Source organism: Dermacentor variabilis, chromosome 8, assembly GCF_050947875.1.
Source record: "Dermacentor variabilis isolate Ectoservices chromosome 8, ASM5094787v1, whole genome shotgun sequence".
Lineage (NCBI taxonomy): Eukaryota > Metazoa > Arthropoda > Arachnida > Ixodida > Ixodidae > Dermacentor > Dermacentor variabilis.
Window position 1 is genome coordinate 109440355 of NC_134575.1, and position 23982 is coordinate 109464336.

A 23982-nucleotide genomic window follows, 5' to 3' on the forward strand; every position below is an offset into this window, starting at 1 on the left:
CTGGTGCCTGCGTGTATTCCAGATAGTTCTACACCATTCCCGTCGCGCATACATGCAATCAGATTTGAAGTCAAAGTTGAGTTTATTTTCATCAGTAGTACAAACAGTAGTAAAAACATGTGAAGTATAATTGCACAATCGGAGGTGCCGAAGTAAAAACTGTCGGGGGGACCTCCTAAACAAGAAACAAATGGGGGTTCGTTCAATTGTGACAACAGTAGCAGGCTACATTATGCAAAGGGTGTGTTTGTCAGCAAAAACAAAAACAAGAAAACTGGATAGAAAGTAGGAGAAAAGGAAAAACAAAGCTTTTAATACAAAAGTGTGGTAGTAGTGTGTGCAACATGCAACGCGGAAAAGTCTTCATCGGTAAAAGAAAAAAAAACAGTGTTTCAATAGAGATTTAGGTGGTGGTAGCATAGGGAACCAGCAATGCTGTAAAGTATTGACAGGGACAAAAAAATAAAAAATATATAAAAAGAAAATAAGGAACAGAACAACCCAAATATAGTTAGTGATGTTTACAGCGCACAAATTATACTAGGAGTTTGGTAAAGAGTTAGTATAATACACGTTAGATTTGAGCTTGGAGACTTCAAATGCACATGATTTGATATCGGATGGAATCGAATTTCACAATGATATGCCTGAAAACTTGACAGTAAATTTCCCATAGTTAATTCGAATTTTAGGAAGGAGCAAATTGTGACGTGCGGAAAACCTTGTGTTATTATTATTAGTGAGGTCAGTATGGGTAAAACTTTCTATACCTAGCTCCGTATTTATGAGGCGGAACATTATTAGCAGCAGCTTATGATTGAATAACATACGCAAGGGGAGAAGGTTTAGGGAGGCAACGGGAGAAGGTTTAGATTGACGCAAAATTTCTGCAGAAAGCCGCAAGGTGGAGAAAAGTAGTTATTAAGGGAAAATTAGACGTCCTCCGAAAGGTAGCTAAGTGCTACAAAGGAAACCCATACGGGTTCCTCGAAAGAAAAGATTCGCTCTTGAGGAGAAATTCGTCCTGGTCAGGGAATCGAACCTGGGACAACCGCCTTTCCGGGGCAGCCGATCTACCAACTGACCTAACATGGAGGCTAGCAGATGGCAGGCGAAGTCAAATTTATCGATAACTCAGAAGCAAAGGCAACAGTTTGACGTAATAGTTCTGCAGAAACCAGCAAGGTGGAGAGGAGTAATTATTAAAGGAAAAAATGAGACATCCACCAAAACGTAGCTAAGTGCTACAAAGCTTCCTCGATGGTAAAGGAGGATCGCAATTGTGTTCCGTAATGGCGCTCTCAAAGCTCACTAGGCACTTGGGTGTGCTGCCTAAGGCGTTGCTGTTAATAGCACCAGACCTCAGAGGTTAGCCCACATATAGCTATTCAGATTATACGATAATGACTGCTGCAGATGTGCTGTTTGACGACTCTGTTCTCTTCCAAATTACGCAAAAAGCAAGAAGCCTTTCTGCGAAGTCCGCATTTCGACAAATAAGCACCTTCGTCGCACCATTCTTTAATAAAGTGAATTGTCAACTAGAAACTTTCGGCTTTTGGCTAACATTGAGCATCATTGTCAATTGTATCGGTGTAGTTCATTTTTATCTTTATGCATTGCCTTCAGGCCAACAATTCTTTGTATCCTTAATGATGATTTCTGGGCTTCTGCAGTAATGGTTTAATATGAAGTCACAAGCCCAGTGCCGATTCCTCACATCGCTCTTCTTGACCCAGTAGGTGCAGTATGTTCTAACTGGAAAACAAGAGGTAAAATAAGATCCCAATAAGTCATTAGCTTTGGCGCCATCTTGTAGTAAACATTCAAAGAAAAAAAAACGTTTTTTTGGTCCCTATTAGTTGCTACAGGGATGCCCGTGCCCACAGCGAGCCTGCACACAGGTAGGGAGCTTATATATAAACCAAACTGGCTCCTAATTGTTACTTATGTCCCTTATGTTGAGCCCAATAGCTGATGTGTTACCAAGCTGCCATATATAACTACCACATACGCCGTTATAAAAAAATTAGATCTGTTGTTAAGGTTGCAATCAGCGCTCCGGCGGAAGCAACGCAGACTCATTTTTCCCTGCAGATGCAGCAACAGGCAGCAGAGTTTCACCGTGACATATTTTACGACGTCGACCACTGGCCTGCATTATCATGACTTCGTACTTCCATTTTAGAACATGTTTTAATAACACGTTATGCTAGGGCCCCAAGACCTAGCAGGAACACGAGCAGCTCATTTCTAAAATGGGCCTCAGAAGTGTTGTTGCAGCTACAAAGAGGTCAAGTCTCGCGAACATTCGGTCAGCGCTGAAGGCGTCCGCGTCCTTCCGTAGAAAGCTATCACTGTGGGTTCTTTGATTCTTCGGAGATAAAAAAAACTTACAGGGTCTGTGTGCCTATTAACGGCGCTTTATCGCCAATTTTTTGAAGATCAAGGAAGCACTGGCTTATTCTATCAGGGATAATGAAGCATTCACCCGGTGCTCATGGCAAGTGGTGTGTTTTAGAAAGCTCAGACATTCACTTGCCCTAGCTCCAGTTCTCGGCTACTTCAAATAGAAGGCTGACACGGAGGCCCATTTGGATGTAAGTCGCATCAGCCTCTGCGCCTGATTTCTGTAAAGGCAGGGTTACGCCCAGATAGTAATCGCTTACGGAAGTCGCAGTTTGTCGCAACAGAGATGAACTGTACTACATTGGAAAATGATTCTATGGTAGTCGCATAGGTAATTGCTAAATGGCAGTATAAGCTGTTTTGATGCTGCTTTTTAATTTCAGGACATTACCATTCGTTGCACTGGTTTACAAACATGAGGGACCCTTGAGGGCGACTGGCATGGTAATGCTTCTGACTCCACGCCTACGATATGACCATAGTGTGCGAGTGCACGGTCTGCATGCGAACAAAGGACGGCGACATATTATTGATTACAACGAGGTCCGCATCCAATCTATAAAGAGTCATTTTGGTGAGACATTTTCATCCTCCTGCCTACGGCAGGGCTTTTCAAAGCGTACGCATTCTTGGACATGCTCCCCAGCCCTATCACGCGAAATGTGTAATGCCTTATGGCTGCACAAAATTGCGTAATTTGCAAAGGCAAGACATTCAACCTGTATGATAGTGTAAAAAATAGATTATCGGTAGTTTTTAAGCGATGAGCAAGAATCTAAAGGTAAAAATAAATAAGTTAAGAACCCTTCCTCGACGGGAAATGGGGATAAGCGCAGCTTGTCCGGCGTGCACCTGACCTTCGTCACGGTTAAGTAACCCATAGGAGACGGTGCCGGATTGCTTGCGGCTCCGGCTCCCTCAGCACGGCGAGTCCTTTCGCGTGCGAGTTCCCGCCGCTGCTCGTCGAACGCTGCCAGTTCCCCGAGGTAATACAGAATGCGTGGCCTTCCCGCGCGTTGTTTGATAATGTACTGAACGGAAAGAATGCTGGCGCAGTGCGCGCGACACCCTTTTCTGCCCTTTCCCTCCCTGGAAGAAGCGAAACGGCTCTGATTGGCTGGGGGCGTGGCGTGAGCGCGTGCTTATGTAGCTGAAATCCTTGACAGCGACTCACGCTCCGGCGTCGGCGCAGCTGTCCACTCATGAAGCTGCCGTTTGACGCAGCTGCTCTCCTATGGGAGATGCTCGGCTTTTTGCTTGACCAGACCGACACCGAAGCTCGTGAGGCAATACAAGCTCTGCTTGAAAAGAGAATGCCAATAGAGATACATACGGCTCTTCAGAAAATGCATGGTGAAGCTTCCTGTAGGCGAGGGCGTACATGTAATTTGGGTGTGCGCCAACTTGAGATTTTGGGGTGGCCGAATGTCTAATTGAGCGGTGAAGAGTGAATTTCGAGTTATGAACGCCTCGCGGGCAAAAGAGTGAGTTTTCCTCGGGTCTTACCGAGAGGCCGTGAGAAAGCAGGCCAGAGCATGCCTGGAGAAAGAATGTAGCATTACACAGGCTTGCGAGAGCGACGGCGAGGGTGACATGGCTCTGCGGGGATCCGCCCTGCCCTGACGCAGCGCCTCACGCGTTACTGCTTCAGCTGGTGTTCCCTTCTAACAGCTCTGTTCGGTCGAGTCGCGCTCGTGTCCGGCGTTCCGGCTCAATTGGTACGATTGTATTGAAAGGGCCGTATCTGGCGTGAAAATCTGACAATCTTATACTAAAGTCTAAGCATGCTTTGCCAACGGAAAGGCCATGGGTGCACATGCATGAGATAGGAAAAGCAAGTAGGCGAAAATTAACAAAAACGATGTCATAGCGGAGGCAAACAATGATCACGCGGTAGCAGACAATTCTCAGAAATTCTGTAGCTTTTATCGCAAAAATGATGTTGCGTTTTTGTCGGGCCGAGTGATCTACGTCGCGGATATTTGGTTTAGTGCCAGAATTCAATTCCTCCTACCTATTTGAGATTATCTATGACACTTGTACAAATATGACTCCTATACTACTGATCGGAGTTTGCCGCGTTTGGTAAATGCTCTATGCGACCTTTGCGCATCGTCCTTTGTGTGAGAAGCGCCAATTTTGCAAGGTACTCTGTTTTTGGCGACAGCTCTTTAAAGAAGCAGCCTAAAGCTCTTGTTTGTGATGATTATCTAAGACGAAAACAAGAGCTTCCGTCTGTTTTTTGTAGGATATGTCTGGCGACGTGATTTCGAGAGCAAGCTATTTTGTATGTGGGCCGGCAATGAACATCACAGCACAGCTACTCGTGTCCCGCGGGTACCGTGGCCTTGAACTGCAGTAGCAACGCTCTCCATGACAGAGAACCGTGACAATAGTTTCCGCTTAGTACACGCTCATGTTGGTGATTCATACAATCGTTTATCCGTTAAGAGAACCTCCAGAAGTGGATGTGTAGCGCTACCACTATCACTCTTACGCCAGGGAAAAAAGACAGATCCACAATTATCTTCATAAGTTGTAACAATCAAAGTCCGGAAATTCCATCTTTGAAACCTACTTCTTATCAAGCGCCCTGCTGCGGTTGTGGCTCCCATCTTCATGTTTTTCCAGAACGGCACATACGGTGCGTTTTATTACACTATACAAAATTTTAAAAATTGCCTGTGCCAGGCAACATATTTTAAGCGTTGAGCTGAACATCCGGAAGCAGTGAATATAACTTACCCGAGAAATGGGAGACACCGAAAGAGATGCAAATGAAAGAAAGGCAGGCAGGTTGACCAGAGTTGCCCTAAGCTAGGGGAAGGGAAAGGGGAAGTATGGACGGAAACAAAGAACGGGGACAAAAAGAAAGGCGTAAAAGCAAGGGACGGAATGGCATCATTATGGTCTTTCTAATAGGACATTGTCCCATAAAAAGGTCAACAAAGCCATGACTGACTTTTGGTGCGACGGCAGTTCATGTCAGCATTCCAAGACTGTCTGTTAGGAAAGCGGCCTGCAGTCAAGGCGTGCCAGCACGGCCGCTACTGATGGCTGGTGCGCGCTGTATCGAGGGCAGTGGCAAAGTACGTATTCCATAGTCTCCTCACCGCCCACGAGAAATCGTGATGCATAAATAACTAAGGAACAATATAATTAACTAGGCTAAAAAATACGCAGCTGTATACACGGGCCATTACCATCAGTTTTAAACACAAGATCCCTAATCGCCAATAAAAGAAAACAGTACTAATGGCCTATCAACATCTGTAAAGCTTGGTTGCTGTAAGATACGGCAAACTGAGCGCCTGTTGCCCTACTTCTTGCCAAGAATCTGTCACCATCGCAGCCGCATTCAAAGCTTTTCGACACGGCCACCCGAGCAACAGCCGGGTGCCTCCTGCCACTGCTTCGTGCCAGGAATGACTCAACGTTGCACTGCGACCGCTGTTCCTCAGCAACCTCTGCACGTGTGGTTTTTGGGTTGACCACCCGATAACTGTACGTGTCTTTGGGTAAGTGATCCGAACGTTGACCTCACACCGCTATTCGCCTTCCACGAGCCACCCAGAAAGCTGCAGGTCTGAAAGAACACGAAGAAGAGATGAAGCAGAAAGAACATGTAGAAGGAATGGCTGACCAAGAGATTAGAGAGCTACAGCTTGAAATTCAGAATGCGAGTGCGGTAATCACTGAAGTAGACCAAGTGATTTCAAATTATGTCGTATGGACTAGTGGATTCAACTACCCAAGGTTGGCGAGGACATCGCCTTGTCCTAAGTTCACTTAAAGAGAACTCGCAAGAGGTGTAACTTCACTCCAGGCACATGGTCGCAGGGGTTGGTGACTTCGCTAACATGTGCAGTCACAAAGCTCGAGGCGACTGAGGCGAGGAACTACGGGAAAAAAATCACCGCCGCTTTCTGTCCGTGAAGATGGTCGAACAGCGAAGCTGTGTTACACCGAGTTTTAAATCATGCAATTCAAACTTCGCAAGCAGTTTGGCTTGCATGTTATTACGCGAACGAAGGATTAAGAACCGGAGACTATTCATAAATTGTATTTACAAAGGATAACTGCAGCGCTGGCCAGTTCATCCGACAGCTCGAGAGCCAGAGAGTGTTCGTCGCCTTCGTCGGGGCGCCCGCGTGCATCGTCCACAAGCAACACGCAATATGCATGCCTCATTATCCCGGCGGCATATGCACCGTCCCTCTACGTCTCAATGTCGGTGATAAGAGGAGAATAATACGCTTTGAGGTGTGCGACATGCACACCTTCTCAATGGAATTCGGGGCATATGAGGCGCTGGTGCTGACTGGGTCGATGTCGCACGTAACGGGAGCCACGGCACACAGCACTTGGTATGGGCCTGTGTACCGATACAGGAGTTTTTCTGACAGGGAAACGTAACGAGTCGAGGACCACAGGAGTACCAGAAATCCAGGCGAAAAGTGGACGTATTTGGGTTGGCGTTCGTACAAATGCCGTTGCTTCTCTTGGGAGGTCACAAGGGGAGTGCGGGCGATTTCGCGTGCTTGGGCTGCCCTGTTCGTTGCGTCAAGTGCAAACTTACTGGTCTCTGCTGCGGCGGATGGAAGGGATGCGGGCAGCGGTAATGTGGGTTCTCGGCCGAACAACAGCAAGCACGGGGAATAACGGGCAGCGTAGTGATGCGAAGAATTATATGCAAAAGTGACATAGGGCAGGGCAAGGCCTCAATCAGTATGCTCGGATGACACATAGTTTGCTAGCATGTCTGTTAAGGCGCGATTCAGACGCCATGTGAGAGCATTAGTCTGTGAATAGTAAGACGTAGTCAGCTTGTGCTTGGTTAAGCAGGAGTGCAGGATGTCGGTGATGAATTCAGAAAGAAATGTGTGACCATGTTCAGTGAGCAGTTGCTGTGGAGCACCATGCGGCAGAATCACGTCGCGTAAAAGAAAATTAGCGACATCCGTGGTGCAGCATGTTGCAAGCGCTCTGGTGATGGCCTGGCGCGTGGCATAATCTGTCGCCACAGTGGCCCACTTGTTGCCATACGTGAATAGAGGAAAAGGGCCATGTAAATTGAAGCCAATGCGAAAGAACGGCTGCGAAGGAATTTCGAGCGGTTGAAGGCATCCGGCAGGGAGTGTCGATGGTAGTTTTGGCGCTGGCAGTTTTCGCACACCGTAACGTATTTCGGGACGGAGCGGGCAAGGCCTGGCCAGATGAAGCATCGGCGAATCCGGTAGTGGGTGCGGGAGAAACCATGGTGACCTGCCGTTGGTAAATTGTGAATTTCTTGGAGCTCACCGAATGTGCTTAGCAATGACGAGGAGAAGGGCAGGACCGTTGCGGCATACATTGTGGCGGTATAATACACTATTGCGGAGAACAAACAGGTGAAGGGACGAATGAGAAAACGAAGATTCCAAGCCATCAATGGTGGCGCGCAAGGTGGCATCACGCCGTTGCTCGTCGGCAACGTGTGGCAGCTGAGAAATGGAGAAAACGAAAGCGTCGGCATCGGGGTCATTGTCATCAGTAGGCTCGCCCAATGGATAGCGTGATAAACAGTTTGCTTCTTGATGTAATTCCCGACTTGTACACCACTACATAGGAATATTCTTGCAGCCGTAGAGCCCAGCGACTAAACCGGCCGGTACGATGCTCAATTAAAGAAAGCCAGCAGAGCACTTTGTGGTCCGTGATTGCCGAGAAGTGCGTGCCATGAATGTTCGGGCGAAATTTGGAAACCACCCAGAAGAGAGCTAGGCATTCACGATCTGTAATTGAATTGTTGCGCTCCGCTGCTGTGAGGAGGCGGCTATCGTAGGTGGTAACACGATTTTCTCCTTGTTGGTGCTGGGCTAAGACGGCTCCAATACCGCGACCACTGGCATCGGTGCGCACCTCTGTAATAGAGGACGGGTCAATGTGGGCCGTGGTGAGGATGTTGGTGATGTGGGCAAATGCGGCAGTTTGAGCGGGGCCCCACGAAAACGGCACGTCGTTCTTCAGAAGATCAGTAAGTGGTCGGGCAATCGCTGCGCAGTCTTCAACGAAACATCGGAAGCAGGAGCAGAGTGCTTCAAATCTTCGGAACTCTTTGACAGACTGAGGTATAGGAAACGACGTGACAGCACGACTTTTCTCCGGGTCTGGTTGAATACCGCAAGCTTCAACGAGCTAGCCCAGCACTGTAATCTGCTGACGACCAAAGTGACACTTCTAAGAATTTAGTTGCTGCCCAGCCTCGCGCAAGACTTGAAGAACAGCTGATAAGCGCTCAAGATGTGTCTCAAATGTAGGCGAAAATAAGAGAACGTTGTCTATGTATCAGCAGCGTTTTGACCATTTGAACCTCTTGAAGCAGAGTCCATCATACGTTCGATTGTCGCTGGAGTATTGCATAGACCGAATGGAACAACTTTCAATTGATATAGACCTTCAGGGGTGACGAACGTGCTCTTTACTTGGTCCTTTACATCCAGATAAGTTTGCCAATAACCAGACCGAAGGTCTATTGATGAATAGTAGTTGGCACCGTGGACACAATCGAGGGCGTTGTCAATGTGTGGCAAGGTGTAGACGTCTTCCTTGATAAATGGTTTAGATTACGATAATCTACGGAGAAGCGCCTTGCGCCATCTTTCTTTTTAACAAGCATCACAGACGACGCCCAAGGGCTCGTCTAAGTATAACAATGCCTTTGGTAAGCATCTCGTTTACTTCATCTTGAATAACCTTATACTCTGAAGCAGAAACTCCATATGGCCGGCGATGAATAGGACTGGCATAACCAGTATTTATGTGATTGTCCCGATCCGCCCGGGTTCATGAACAAGTGAGGGCTCGAGGCAGCCTCCGTTAGACGGATGCTCTGCAGGGTGTTGACAGACGATGACTGACCGCCGAGCAGCTGTGCTCGCCCGTGTTTATTGGTGCGGTGACCGATGTTGCCTAACTGATGCTGGCAGGCCACCGATCCTGGCGGACCAACGAACATTATGCGCGTGGGGGCGTCACATGCTTGCTACACCCCTCTGCCCCCAGTCTGTCGCCAACTAAAAAAACTCAATGTTCAAAAACTAAAAAAGTTCGATGTACGAGGCTCTCTCCCCGTCCTAGCCGGGTCGACGGTGCCTGCTATCTAGGCAGGTAACGGTCCGGTGGCCTCCGCCGTCGAGTACTCCGCCTGGGCACCGGTGTTGCTGGAGCGGGTGGGGCAACGCCGTGTGCTACTTGAGACAGCCCCGCTCCATTCTGAGGGTGCTAAGTGGTCGGCCTGGTCAGTGGTGACTGGCTCGACACTGGCCCAACGGGCTCCGCACCACTGGCAACGCTTACCGCCTCCGAGGTGCGCGGTGCTCCGCTGAAAGCCTCTGGTGCTGGCGCTAGTCCTCCTGCGGGCTGGAACTCAGAAGTGGCAGTCGAGGGTGCTGGCCACCTACGGAGGCGAGGCCTGACATGGTCGACGTGTCTGTGCCACGTGGCCCTGTGTGGCATGTGAACGAGCAGCGATGAGGCGCTGGCAGGAGACACAACCTGTCCGGTGGACCAGGGTGGGCCACGATGGAAGTTCCTGGCGAAAACTGGAGCTCGCGACTCCGGCAAACGCCCGTGACGGCATCCTTGGTCAGCGACAAGCGTCTGCTTCAGCTGGTTCAGGGGCACTAGGGGCACTGTGGATCGGAGGTCCGGATGCAACACCTCCAAGGACGTCTTGACCATCCGACCCTGCAGGAGCCCAAACGGGGCACGGCCAGTGACATCGTGGGGCATGGTCCGGTAATGTAACAGTATCCGAGCAATCCGCGTCCGGAAATCCCCAGCCTGGCTCTTCTTGAGCTCGTCCTCGGTGGTTTGCACCACCCTCTCTGCTGCACCACTCGAAGCAGGGTGGTACGGCGGAACAACAACCTGGAGGATTCCGTCCTTCGTCAGCCAGGCCAGGTACTCTGTGCTGGCGAAAGCAGGACCATTGTCGGACACGATGATGTCCGGCAACACATAGGCGCCGAATACCTGTCGTAGCGTCGCAATGGTCGCTCCTGCTGATGGAGTGGTGACAGGTAGAACCTCCACCCACTTCGAACAAGCATCAGGAACCACCAGGAAGTAATGGCCCTTGAAAGGTCCCCGAACATCCCCATGTAGGCGGGACCAGGGTCTCTGTGGGAACGGCCAGGGCTGTTTTCGACGTGACGTGAGGCCTGCTGATTATCCTGCGGATTTGGCAGCTCTGCACCATGAAAGCGGTGTCCTGGTCAAGGCCAAGCCACCAAACATGAACCGGGCCACCGGTGATCTTGGTCTTTTCCACGCCAGGATGACCCGCGTGCAGTAACTGCACGCGGGTCCTGCACGCGGACGCGACCTGGAGAGCACCTCCAGGTACGCGTCCTCCAGCATGAACACATCAGCAGATTCTGGAACAGCATCAGGCACCTCTGACAGGGACAGGCGGCTCAGGGCATCAGCAGGCCCGCGGTCCTTTCCGGGACGGTAAACCAGCTCGTAACTTTAAGGTGCCAGCCTGAAGGCCCAGCGTACCACTCGAGGTGTTGCCTGCACAGGAACTTCCTTGTCGGGCCCCAGCAGCCCCAGCAGCAGCTTGTGGTCCGTGACCACCTCGAACTTCCGGCCCCAAAGACGTGACGGGGTAGACGTGACGGGTAGACGTGACGGGTAGACGGGGTAGGTGAAAGCCTTCGTCACCGAACATGAAGGCGAAGCCTTCCTTGTGCAGCTGGCTGTAGCGTTGCTCTGCAGCATGGAGACGACGAGAAGCAAACGACACAGAGCGTTCCAGGCCATCCTTGTCCCGGTTCGCCAGGACGGCTCCCACGTCGCACGGCGATACACCTACGGTAAGGACGACATGATTGGCACCATCAAAGTGTACTAGCAATGGAGCCTTGGTGGGCTGGAAGGCCCGGTCCTGCTCCTTCCAGACGCATTGCTGGCCATCTCAAAGCAGAATATGGAGTGGCTGTAGATGCTCCGACAGGTTCGGCAGAAAGCTCCTGTAGAAGTTGATGAGGCCCAGGCTCCTTCAAGTTCCTTCTTGTTCTGGGGCTTAAGCGCCTTGAGCACAGCATCAAATTTGCGGGGAGCCGGGGCTAGGCCATCCTGCGAAATCACATGCCCCAAGTACTCAATACTGGGGGCCAGGGAAATGCACTTCTCAAGTTTGAGCTTGAGACCGGAGTCCTGCAGCCATGCCAGGACGTTTTGCAGGTGGCCCCTGTCGTCGCTGCCAGCAACCAGCATGTCGTCCAAGTACACCGTCACGAGCATCATGCCTCTGAAGAGATTGTCCATCTCCCTCTGAAATATGGCCGGGGCTGAGGCCATGCCAAACGGTAAGCGCGCGTACTGGAAGCGCCCCGAAGTTGTCGATACTGTGACATACTTCCGGGAGGCATCCTGAAGCACCAGCTGCTGATAAGCATCCCTGAGGTCGAGCTTGGTGAACTTCTATCCACCGGACAATGCTGACCAGATATCTTCAACCTTGACATCACCGCAGATCCTGACACTGCCATCTCGCTTGAGGACTGATACGATGGGAGCGCCCCATTCGGACGTTTTGACGGGTACCACGATGCCCTCTCGCTGTAGCCGTTGCAGCTCCTGGATGATCCCGTCCTTCAGGGGGAACGGTAGTGGGCGAGGCTTGAAAAGACGAGGCCGGGCTCTCTCGGGTACGTAGGTGGCAGCCGTCGTGCTGGCGAATGTGCCCCTGGCGGGAATAGGGACTTGAACTTGGTAAGGAGGCTGGGGAGGTCTTTCATCCAATTCAGTCTGTCTTCCTGGCACTCTGCCAGACAGACGCTCAATGCATGAATCCAGTTTCGGCCCAGCAGCGTCGGCGACGAACCATTGGTTAAGTAAACGGGAAGGGTTGCCTCCCTCTCGCCAAAGCGAAAGCTGACCTGTGCCTGACCCTGGACCTGGGAGAGCGGTCCGGAGTAGCTCCGCAGCATCATGCCTGAAGCCTTGACGGACACGTCGAGGAAGTCACGCTTAAAGAGTTTCCCGGACACTACTGACATGCTGGCCCCTGTGCCCAGCTCCATGGAAATGGGGTGCCTGCAGATTTCGACGGTCAGCATGTACGGCAGCACAGACGAAGGTACAATGCCTGTGTGCCACATGTCGAAAATTGGCGGTTCCTCGGCCGCGACCTGGAGCCTGGCCACGGAAGAACTCGAGCCTGCTGAAGCACGCCCCCGCTGCGTACCCTTGCGGCGGCTACCCTGGCCGCGGGCTTGTGTGGTACACAAGCTTGAACCAGGCTGCTGCCGCTGACCGCTGTTTGTCCTCCATTCGTCGCCGCTGAGGTCTGGATCAACGTGAAACTTGTGCCTGGTAATAACGCGCCACAGAAGAAGGAAGTGGAGGCATGTCGAACACCGACAACAAACGCCAGCAAGCCTCGAGCAACCGGGAAGCCGCTGAGCTCGTTTCAACCGCTGCGCTTGTCTCGAACGTCATCCACCTGTCAGAATTTTCGGAGTGGGACCCGACGGCGTAGTTTGTCCAAGTAGAGGCCCACTTCGAGCTTTCTCGAATAACGTCACAGACCCGTAAGTACCTCCTTGTGGTCGACGCGCTTCCTGCGGCCGTTATCGACGTAATTGCCGCTCTTCTTTCGTTCGTACATGCCCTCACAGGGTCATCTTATGATGCAATCAAGCGCGCTGTACTGGATCGTACAGCTTCACTGGAATGTACACGAATACAACAGCTACTTTCATTCGAACAGCTTTGCAAGCAATGCACAAGTGAGTTACTGCGCCGAATGCTTAACCTTCTCGGTCTCGCGCTTTCACCATAGACAGCGCCTCTTTACGTGAGCTATTTCTTCAGCGCTTGCCCACTCAGATCCAGATGGTGCTGGCCACTGCTTCAACCCAGCATCTGTCAGAGCTCGCTGCATTGGCCGTCAAGGAGATGGAAGTTGCCAATCTCCTTCGGCTGGTTGCAGCTGTGATGCCGGCGTCAGCGTCGCGCACTGCGCATTCTTTACCTCGAAACGGGCGAGAGACAGCATCGAGAGCATTTCCCGTGGCTAAGCTGTGTGATAGACTGGACGAGCTCGTAGTTACGACCACTCGTAGGAATGGTTCTTCTCGTTCGCGTCGTCATCGCCGATCTCCATCTCGTCAGCGGGGTACATCCAGCGAGCGCCAGCGCTCCCGTGCAGGAGATCAGCCAGCCGTCTACTGCTGTTGCGAGCGTTTTGGTGCGGAAGCAAGTCAGTGCTTTCTTCCTTGATCTTGGTCGGGAAACCGCCCGATGGACCGCTAATGCCGATGAACGGTCACGACCCCACCCCAAGTCACCTCTTCTACGTCATCGAAAAGTTCACTGGGCAACGCTTCCAGACCGACAAGGGGGCACATTCAGCATTCTATCTGCTTGCTACACGAGCGCATCGCACAGCTACTCCCCCTCTGTAGATACAAGTCATGAATGGAACTCGCATTCCGATATTTTGACAGTGCTCGCACACACATAACCTGGGCCTGCAAAGAGCGTTACGACGGTTCTTCATGGATGCCGACATCATGTCTGTCAATCTCGCTGATCATTTCCTCGCCGACCACGGCCTGATTATGCACGTCAAACGACCTCTCGATGTCTCAAACGAACACCAATCTCTCTGCAAGACACTGCTGTGCCCGAAACCCCAGATTTAGCGTTCTCTTGCGTTGTGGTTTCCAATCGACCCTTCTAGATTTGCTGCGATAATTGCCTCAACTCGCCGCATCGCCCTGCTGAAAAAGAAATGCCTGCCATGACGCGTGACATCAAATCTCTTCCAGACCTCCTGCATTCTTCCGGCCACGTCGACTTGCTCCGTACAAGCTCAAAGTCTGACGTGAAGAGTTTGGCCGCATGAATGAATTAGGCATAAATCGGCCGTCCACCAGTAAGTAGGCCGATCCACTCCACATGGTGCCTAAAAATCGGGCGATGGCAGACTGTGTAGAGACTACAAACGTCTCAATACTGAGACTATACTGGATCAGTACTCTTTACCCAACATGCAAGATTTTACCGTCGCTCCGCACAGCACCACTATTTTTTATTAAGGCAAAAGCCTTTCTAGGCTCATGTTGAAGTTTGTGTCAGTAGCCCTGACCGCCAGTGTATCCACCACAACGTCATCCCGCCAGATGAAGGCAGATTAAAGAAAGATTAAAGAATAAAAAATAATTGAGTGAGACAGTAGGTAATGATAACATTATAATAGGGATTGGTCGAGGTTAAGAACGAATAGTAATCGCTAATAATGGCTACTAGTGACTTGTAATGACCACTAATGACTTCGAATTCACCAATATGTCTAACGATGGCTTGTAATGACCACAATTGACTAGAAATGACTAAAATGTCTCATAATGAGTAGCAATGACTGAAATGAATACTAATGATTTGTAATGACTACTAAGCACTATGAAATGACCAATATGTCTAACGACGGCTTGTAATGACCACAATTGATTACAAATGCCGAAAAATGCTTACTAGTGAACAGTAATGACTAATAATGACTGAGATGACTTGTAATCACTAGTAATGATTATGAAATGACTGATATGTCTAACGACAACTTGTAGCGATCACAGCTGATAGTAAATGACTAAATACGTTTAGTAATGATCCGTAGTGACAAATAATGACTCAAATGACTTTTAATGACTAGTAATAACTACGAAATGACCAATACGTCTTACTACGTATTACAATGGCCACATTTGATTACTAATTGCTAAAAATGTTTAGTTTTGAGAAGTGATGACTAAGAGAAAGAAGAGTAAGAGAAGAGGCAGAGAGAAAGAGGCGAATGATCAGAGGAAGAAAAGTAGGCTTCACCTCTGCAGAGAGATATTAAGAGACCCTAAAGTTTTAAGATTCGCCTCCTAGAAAATTACGGTGGCTGAGGAAGACATACCTAAGACGCCCATTGCAACGGCATTCGAACTCTTCGAGTTTCTGCGAACGCCGTTTCGTCTCAGGAATGCCACCAAGTCTTTTCAACGTTTTATTCAAACGGTAAATTGTGGACTACCTTTCGCCTACGTCGACGACATGATTGCAGCGAGCAAATGCGTCAAAGAGCATTTTCAGCTTCTACGACTTTTGCTCCTACGACTATCTGAAGATGGCAGTGTCATTGACGTCTCCAAGAACAAGTTTGGTGTCGGCAAATTTCACCTCGATGCCAGTGGTATTCGCCCACTTTCACCAAAGATCTAAGTAGCAGAGAGGTTCCGCGAGGCCACAATGATCACAAAGCTTCGACAGCTCCTCGGTATGGTCAAATTTTACCGCCGATTCATCATGAATTGTGATGCTATAGCAGCGGCTCTGGATCGCCTCCTTACCAACAAAACCAAGATGTTTAAGGTGCATTGCGAGGCCGCCACTGAAGGCACCTTCATCAAGATCACGGCCGCACTCGCAAACGCTGTACTTCTCGCACATCCGAACTCCATAGCATCATTCGCCCCCATGACGGACCTGTCCCGCACAGCCATGGGACCGGTTCTTCAGCAGCGCATCGACCCTTCGTGGCAACCTCTAGCCTTATTCCCCGAGAAACTCGCGCCAACCCAAGCTCCACACAAAACTTTCGATTGGCAGTAGCTTGGAATTTACCTCGCCCTCCGGCCCCTTCGCAATATCGCCGACGACCGACCCTTCACCATCTTAACGGGTCACAAGACCTTGACGTATGCGCTTTACAGAGTATCGTTAACACATACAGCATGAGAAATCCGCCATCTCTCGTTTATTTCGGAATTCTCCAACGAGATTTGACATGTCAGTGGTGACCAGAATGCACCTGCTGACAACCTTAGCCTTGTGAATGCCGTGATGCCAACTGCTTGTCCTAGACCAGTAGATGTGCAGACACTCGGCCGCATATCAAGCTAATGATCCTGGGCTCCGTCAACTGCGCTCTTCGAAAAAAGAACTACGGCTGGTCTACAGGAACACCGATACCATTTGTCCCCAGCACGTTAAGCAAGTTGCTTTTCAACACAATGCACCAGCTCACTCACCCCGGTGTTCGTGCAACACAACGTTTTATTTCATTGCGCTCTGTAAGACCACGGATGAATGACAATGTAAGCGACTGGGTTCGTGCATGTGCACCCTGCCAACGTGCAAAAGTTCTTAGGTATCCTGTTTCCCCAGCACGTCAGATTCCCCAACCTGATCGTTCTGACGTTGTGCACATTGACATAGTTGGGCGGCTAACACCGTGCCAGGGATTTCGCTGCCTGGTCACTTCTATCGAGAGGTTTACCCGTTGGCAAGAAGGAACGCCTCTCGAAGACAACTCTGATGCAGTGATCACGGCAGCTCTTTTCACAGCATCGGTTAACCGCTTCGGATGGCCTACCGAAATTGTTACTGACAGAGGGCATCAATTCAAGTACGTGCTCCTTCAAGAGCTTCTGCGCTTGCTTGGCACGGATCGTCTGAGGACGTCCGCCTAACATACCCAAACCAACGGCCTCATGGAACACTTTCATGGTCATCTCAAGCCATCGCTGATTGCTCATGTAACACTGCCGCGTTGGGTTCAGCGTCTACCACTGGTTCTTCTGGCAACCGGTGTGCTTTGATATCGCACATCGGGCGCTCGAGCGCGGAGCTCCTCTACGGTACTAGGCTCTGTGGGCCCAACGCCTTCATTTCACCACAACTCCCTTCGGCTGCTCTGTCTTTTCAAGTATATGTGTCCCTTCTTCATGACCTCTTCCAGGATCTAAAACCCCGTCCGCCGCATCCAGTTCCAGCACGCTCACTTTTCGTTTCCACTGTCCTTGCTAACGCAACCCGCGTCCTACTTCATGAAGGACCCGTTCGGCCTGTTCTCTACCCAAACTATATTGTGCGCTTTTGTGTACTGGAGGGACAGTAGTTGACATACATCGTGGGCATTCATGGTAAACCTGGCACCACTGCACTCGACCGGCTGAAGCCAGCCTATCGCATGGCGACTCGCACACTCACATCCCTCGATTCAGCCCCCGACGTCTCCATTCCAGTCGGTGCTCACGCTACTTCAGTCCGCCGAGCTTCATGAAGCTCCTGATATAGTTCGCAAACCATACTGCTGCTCTCTAGTGGGGCAGGTATGTACCACCAGCAACATCGATGCGATTGCCTTTGGGAAGAAGACGAGGTCAGGCGAGGCCACGAGCGGCGAGGCAGCTTAGGGGCTGTTATCGAAACTTCAAGTTCGTCTGCCGAGCCTGATTTCTCGAAAATCTAATTCGTTGAAGGTAAAACTGATCTTTGACGGTATTTTTTCCAAAACACGCAAAACATCTTCCTGTGCGCATACTTGATCGTCTCCTCCAAGGTCGTATTATTCAATTTCCGTCTCACTTGATAATTTTAACTGACGCATCACATAATTTGGAGAAGGCCGGTGTTGACATCTTTTCAATTTAGCCTAACTGGTCTTTTGTTCTCCGTCTCGCCGATTACACTCCATTATTCCTTGTTGAATTCCTTGCGAAAAGTCTGGACATCCGAAAATTGGGTCCACAGATATCTATGATAATTGTGGTTGCAGACGCTGTTTCGGTCTGCACACATTTAACTTCCACAATTAGACACACCTGTTGAGCATATTTTGGACTTTTGTCCCAAACAATATGTCTGAAGTCCACGTTGCCTGGGTCCCCGGATATACTGTAATCTTTTTAAATGAATTAGCTGACCTGGTCACATTGTCATCCCTCAGTGGACTGACCTTAAATATTCTTCCTGATTTCTCTTTTATAGCAGGAGCCAGATTCAAATGCATTTTATTGTTGACTTGTAATGAATCACCGCTACTTTGCGCAGATGATGTTCAACATCTGAAATTTCAGTCTACCACTGGCAAATGCCTTTCACGCAAATGCTAGATGACGCTCACAAGTTTCCGTTTTTGAGGTCCCCGCGTGAATTTTTGCCTTCATAGATCTGGTCTATCCATAACTAACCTCTGCTCTTTTTGTAGTGAGCCATAAACTATTTACCATTTCTTTTTCTTGCCGTCACTTCCCCTCTTTTTGCAAAATGTTTCTCATATTTCAAACTAGAAAACCAGGTTTAGCACTTATACCACCAGACATTTTGTCTTTTTGTGTCTGTCAATAAGCCACAAGCCATGGTCCGAATATTAGTACTCTGCACAAGCTCATTCAAGCGTCCGGAGTGTTACGCTGCTAGGGTAGCGACCACGAGACATTTCATTTTATTGTTATTATTTTCATGTTTCTCAGTGTCATCTTACATTTATTTATTTAGTTCATGAATAGGTACTTACAAAATCGTTGTTATCAGCTATTTGCCAAATGGGTCGTTCTAAATGTTCGCCTTTAACCTATTTGTTATGCTGTTGGGTGTTCCTTTCAATATATCCGGTGTGGCCAATCCCCTTCGTGGGCATGAGCCATGTTTTGAAGCAACAGCAGCAGATTAACTGGCGCTGAGGACCAAAGTAACAAAAATTAGTTGAGTTTGAGCTTCGGTGCCGGTATTACGTCTCGTTGTGTCTCTCTTATGTGCTGTACATACTATTTGTACCTCTTTTCAAACCACTCGGCTCCATTGTTGTGAACACGGTCTGGACTTTGGAGAAGGAAGGGTGCAACCGGGAACCCGCTCTGAAGCCCGTCAGATTGCACCTCAGCTAAAGGAGAATTCGAAATCAGAAATGGCTGAAATTTATGAAGCTGTACCCGAAATAGAGCTTACGACAATTGAGGGAAAATCAAACAGAGTGATAGGGGAAGTTCCAATCGAGACAATACACGAATAACACTGACGTAAAACGTTTTTGCAATATTAATGCTCCGGATGTTTTAAGGATGTGAGAACTATGTAAGATCGTGTAATGCATTACTGCGAGTTGGGAAGCTGGGAGATAAAGGAAAAGAACCTTTGAAGCTGGTTTGAAGCTCCTGATCGTAGAGCCGTTCCGCCGGCTCGAAGCGATAGAATTGAGCCATTACCGCAGAGCAAGGATTGGTGCAAATATCTTTCGACGACGTTTTGTCCCGCGACAAAGTTTCCGGAGGCGACTCATTTGAAGTATCTGAACTCTGTCAAGATAGTCCACGCTCTACTTTCCAGGTCTGCGTGAATTGGCTTTCTGGTTGAAATTCAGGCTGATCAGGGGACGTTCTTTACGAGTGCCGTAACAACAGTACTGTTGGAGAATTGTGGCGTGCGGCTTATGCCCATATCCTCCTATCACCAGCAGTCAAACAGTGCTGAGAAGTTGCATTCAGTAGTTAGGAAAGTATTGCGCTTACTGTGCCATGGGCACAAGAAGGACTGGAAGGTTTGTGATCCCCACCACTGTTGCCATTGAGGACACTTCCATAGAAATCAACATTGTTCAGCCAAGCAGAGTACATGTAATGGAAAGCCCTGGGTTCTTCCTTCAAAATGTTGCGAAAACTGTAGGAAGGAACGGGCGAAAGCCAGTCGGTAGTAAGCTACGGATGAGCTTGCTGGACCTCTTGAATCTGTCACGTGAGCTAGTAATAAAATCTAAAGGATACCCAAGAAAGCAAGAAAAAGTGATACGACAGCAACATGCGTAGCTGAACTTTCAGGGTGAGGACGAAGTGATGATTCTAAAGCACTTGCGGGAAAAGAAACTAGAAGTGCAGTGGGAGGGTCCTGTCAAGGTTACATACAAGATCTCGCAATCTAACTACACCTTAAAATTTCCACGGAAGAATACAGTGAGCATTTACCACTGCAACTTATTGAAGCCCTATGTCGGAACGGAAGAGGTTGTGAAAAGAGTGCTCAATGCATCAGAGAAAGTAACGGCCGAAATTGCTGTTTTCGACAAGGAGACAAGCGCGGAACAACCCATAGATCACATATTGGATGTGGCTGTAAACCTGTTAGCCCTCACCACCGAGCAATTAAGAGACCTTCGGGAGCTCTTTGATTCGCTTCGCCAGTGTTTCAATAGCCGGGTAGGAACTCAACCCATGTTCTTAGTTCAACTCTGATGTTGAACTATCATCAGGTGGGCCAGTCAGGTCTAAACCGTATCGGGTCTTCCCTCGTCAGCGAGAAAACATTAGAGGAATAAATAAAACCGATGCTTGAACTCCGGGGTAATTAGGCCTACGGACAGTGGACATACTTCCTCCGTGATTATTGTAGAAGCGAGTGGAAAAAAAACTTCGTCCATGCGTGGGCTACAGCTGATTGGACGCGATCAAGAGATGCCTGATAGAAGGGGCTAGCCGAATAGCCGCAGAAAATAGGGCCATGGACTCAGAGCTTCACCCTCTGGGACTTCACTACAATATAACATGTTTTCTACTACTACTACTTCTACTACTACTACGAAGGGCCAAGTTTACCACAGACCAAACATAGAGCAGCGGGTAGAACGTGTGAGCGTCGCCAAGAAAATGACCATACATGATTTGGTACGAGGGTACCAGCAGGTCCCCTCCGGAATGACAGATTCGATCAACCATTGACCCTCAGTCCCCAGCAGCTGCGGAGCACCTGACAAAGGCGGCGGTTAGACCTCTTAGGCAGCAGAGGGTGCTAAGAATATGTACCGGCTGCCATTGGAAACTCACCTTCACAACGTATATCACCAGAACTCTCTCGAAAGAAGCTAGCTCAGCAGGGCTTTTTGAGGAGCTATAAGGCATTCTTTGGGATATCATTAACCTTAGTCAGGTTAGAAGAACTGGGGAGGGTTATACAGTTCAGACTAACGGCCATGTCCTTTGCTATGGGGGACTCCCCGATCAGAAGCTCTACGAAGTAGGATTCGTAACGATAAGGACACAGCAGGCCAGATTGCCAAGGTCTACAGCAATAACGAGCGGGTAGCAGTAGTCGTAATCAAACTTATTAATAGGTATTGAATAAAGACAGTACAGGCCTGTGCTCTAACATGCAGTCTCGACGATGAGGAAGTAGATCTGTTTTATGAAGTTGATTTAGCCATGAGAAAAGCGGAAACTCGCTATACAGTAGTAATGCGTGACTTCAATGCAAAACGTGCGCGAAATGGAGGCTGCTGTACAAGCAATTGGCCACTACGGCATCGCTTCTAGGAACACTAGAGGAGAGATGCTGGCACAATTCGCTGGAATAAATGAGCTGCGAATAATGGACACCTTCTTCAGGAAGAGGAATGGAGGAGGAGAAGGAAAGAAGGAAAGTTAGGGAGGTCAACGAGACGCACGTCCAGTTTGCTAACCTTCTTCAGGAAGCATAGCAAGAGAAAGTGGACCTAAAAAAGCCCTAAAGCTAAACAAGAAATCATCATCATCAGCCTGGTTACGCCCACTGCAGGGCAAAGGCCTCTCCCATACTTCTCCAACAACCCCGGTCATGTACTAATTGTGGCCATGCCGTCCCTGCAAACTTCTTAATCTCATCCGCCCACCTGACTTTCTGCAACCCCCTGCTACGCTTCCGTTCCCTTGGGATCCAGTCCGTAACCCTTAATGACCATCGGTTATCTTCCCTCCTCATTACATGTCCTGCCCATGCCCATTTCTTTTCCTTGATTTCAACTAAGATGTCATCAACTCGCGTTTGTTCCCTCACCCAATCTGCTCTTTTCTTATCCCTTAACGTTACACCATTCATTCTTCTTTCCATAGCTCGTTGTGCCGTCCTCAATTTGAGTAGAACCCTTTTCGTAAGCCTCCAGGTTTCTGCCCCGTAGGTGAGTACTGGTAAGACACCGCTATTATATACTTTTCTCTTGAGGGATAACGGCAACCTGCTGTTCATGATTTTGGAATGCCTGCCAAACGCACTCGAGCCCATTCTTATTCTTCTGATTATTTCCGTCTCATGATCCGGATCCGCCGTCACTACCTGCCCTAAGTAGATGTATTCCCTTACGACTTCCAGTGCCTCGCTGCCTATTGTAAATTGCTGTTCTCTCCCGAGACTGTTAAGCATTACTTTAGTTTTCTGCATATTAATTTTTAGACCCACTCTTCTGCTTTGCCTCTCCAGGTCAGTGAGCATGCATTGCAATTGGTCGCCTGAGTTACTAAGCAAGGCAATATCATCAGCGAATCGCAAGTTACTAAGGTATTCTCCGTTAACTTTTATCCCCAATTCTTCCCAATCCAGGTCTCTGAGTACCTCCTGTAAACACGCTGTGAATAGCATTGGAGATATCGTATCTCCCTGCCTGACGCCTTTCTTTATTGGGATTTTGTTGCTTGCTTTATGGAGGACTACGGTGGCTGTGGAGCCGCTATAGATATCTTCCAGTATTTTTATATGTGGCTCATCTACACCCTGATTCCGTAATGCCTCCATGACTGCTGAGGTTTCGACTGAATCAAACGCTTTCTCGTAATCAATGAAAGCTATATACAACGGTTGCTTATATTCTGCACATTTCTCTATCGCTTGATTGATAGTGTGAATATGGTCTATTGTTGGCTAGCCTTTACGGAATCCTGCCTGGTCCTTTGGTTGACAGAAGTCTAAGGTGTTCCTGATTCTATTTGCAATTACCTTAGTAAATACTTTGTAAGCAACGGACAGTAAGCTGATCGGTCTATAATTTTTCAAGTCTTTGGCGTCCCCTTTCTTATGGATTAGGATTATGTTAGGGTTCTTCCAAGATTCCGGTACGCTCGAGGTCATGAGGCATTGCGTATACAGGGTGGCCAGTTTCTCTAGAACAATCTGTCCACCATCCTTCAACAAATCTGCTGTTACCTGATCCTCCCCAGCTGCCTTCCCCCTTTGCATATCTCCTAAGGCTTTCTTTACTTCTTCCGGCGTTATCTTCGGGATTTCGAATTCCTCTAGACTATTTTCTCTTCCATTATCGTCGTGGGTGCCACTGGTACTGTATAAATCTCTATAGAACTCCTCAGCCACTTGAACTATCTCATCCATATTAGTAATGATATTGCCGGCTTTGTCTCTTAACGCATACATGTGATTCTTGCAAATTCCTAGTTTCTTCTTCACTGTTTTTAGGCTTCCTCCGCTCCTGAGAGCATGTTCAATTCTATCCATATTATACTTCCTTATGTCAGCTGTCTCACGCTTGTTGATTAACTTCGAAAGTTCGGCCAGTTCTATTCTAGCTGTAGGGTTAGATGCTTTCATACATTGGCGTTTCTTGATCAGATCTTTCGTCTTCTGCGATAGTTTGCTGGTATCCTGCCTAACGGAGTTACCACCGACTTCCATTGCACACTCCTTAATGATGCCCACAAGATTGTCGTTCATTGCTTTAACACTAAGGTCGTCTTCCTTAGTTAAAGCTGAATACCTGTTCTGTAGCTTGATCTGGAATTCCTCTATTTTCCCTCTTACCGCTAACTCATTGATCGGCTTCTTATGTACCAGTTTCTTCCGTTCTCTCCTCAGGTCTAGGCTAATTCGAGTTCTTACCATCCTGTGGTCACTTCAGCGCACCTTGCCGAGCGCGTCCACATCTTGTATGATGCCAGGTTTAGCGCAGAGTATGAAGTCTATTTCATTTCTAGTCTCGCCGTTCGGGCTCCTCCACGTCCA

At 48.8% G+C, this 23982-nt stretch overlaps 1 long non-coding RNA gene across 1 annotated transcript in view; it reads right to left on the reverse strand.

Annotated features, from left to right (window-relative positions):
- Positions 1 to 470: 470 nt before the first annotated feature.
- Positions 471 to 23982, reverse strand: part of LOC142591223 (uncharacterized) — a 32049-nt gene continuing 8537 nt past the window's right edge. The window contains exon 3 of the long non-coding RNA XR_012830396.1: positions 471 to 1758. This is a non-coding gene — a long non-coding RNA (uncharacterized LOC142591223). The remainder of the gene's footprint in view (positions 1759 to 23982) is intronic.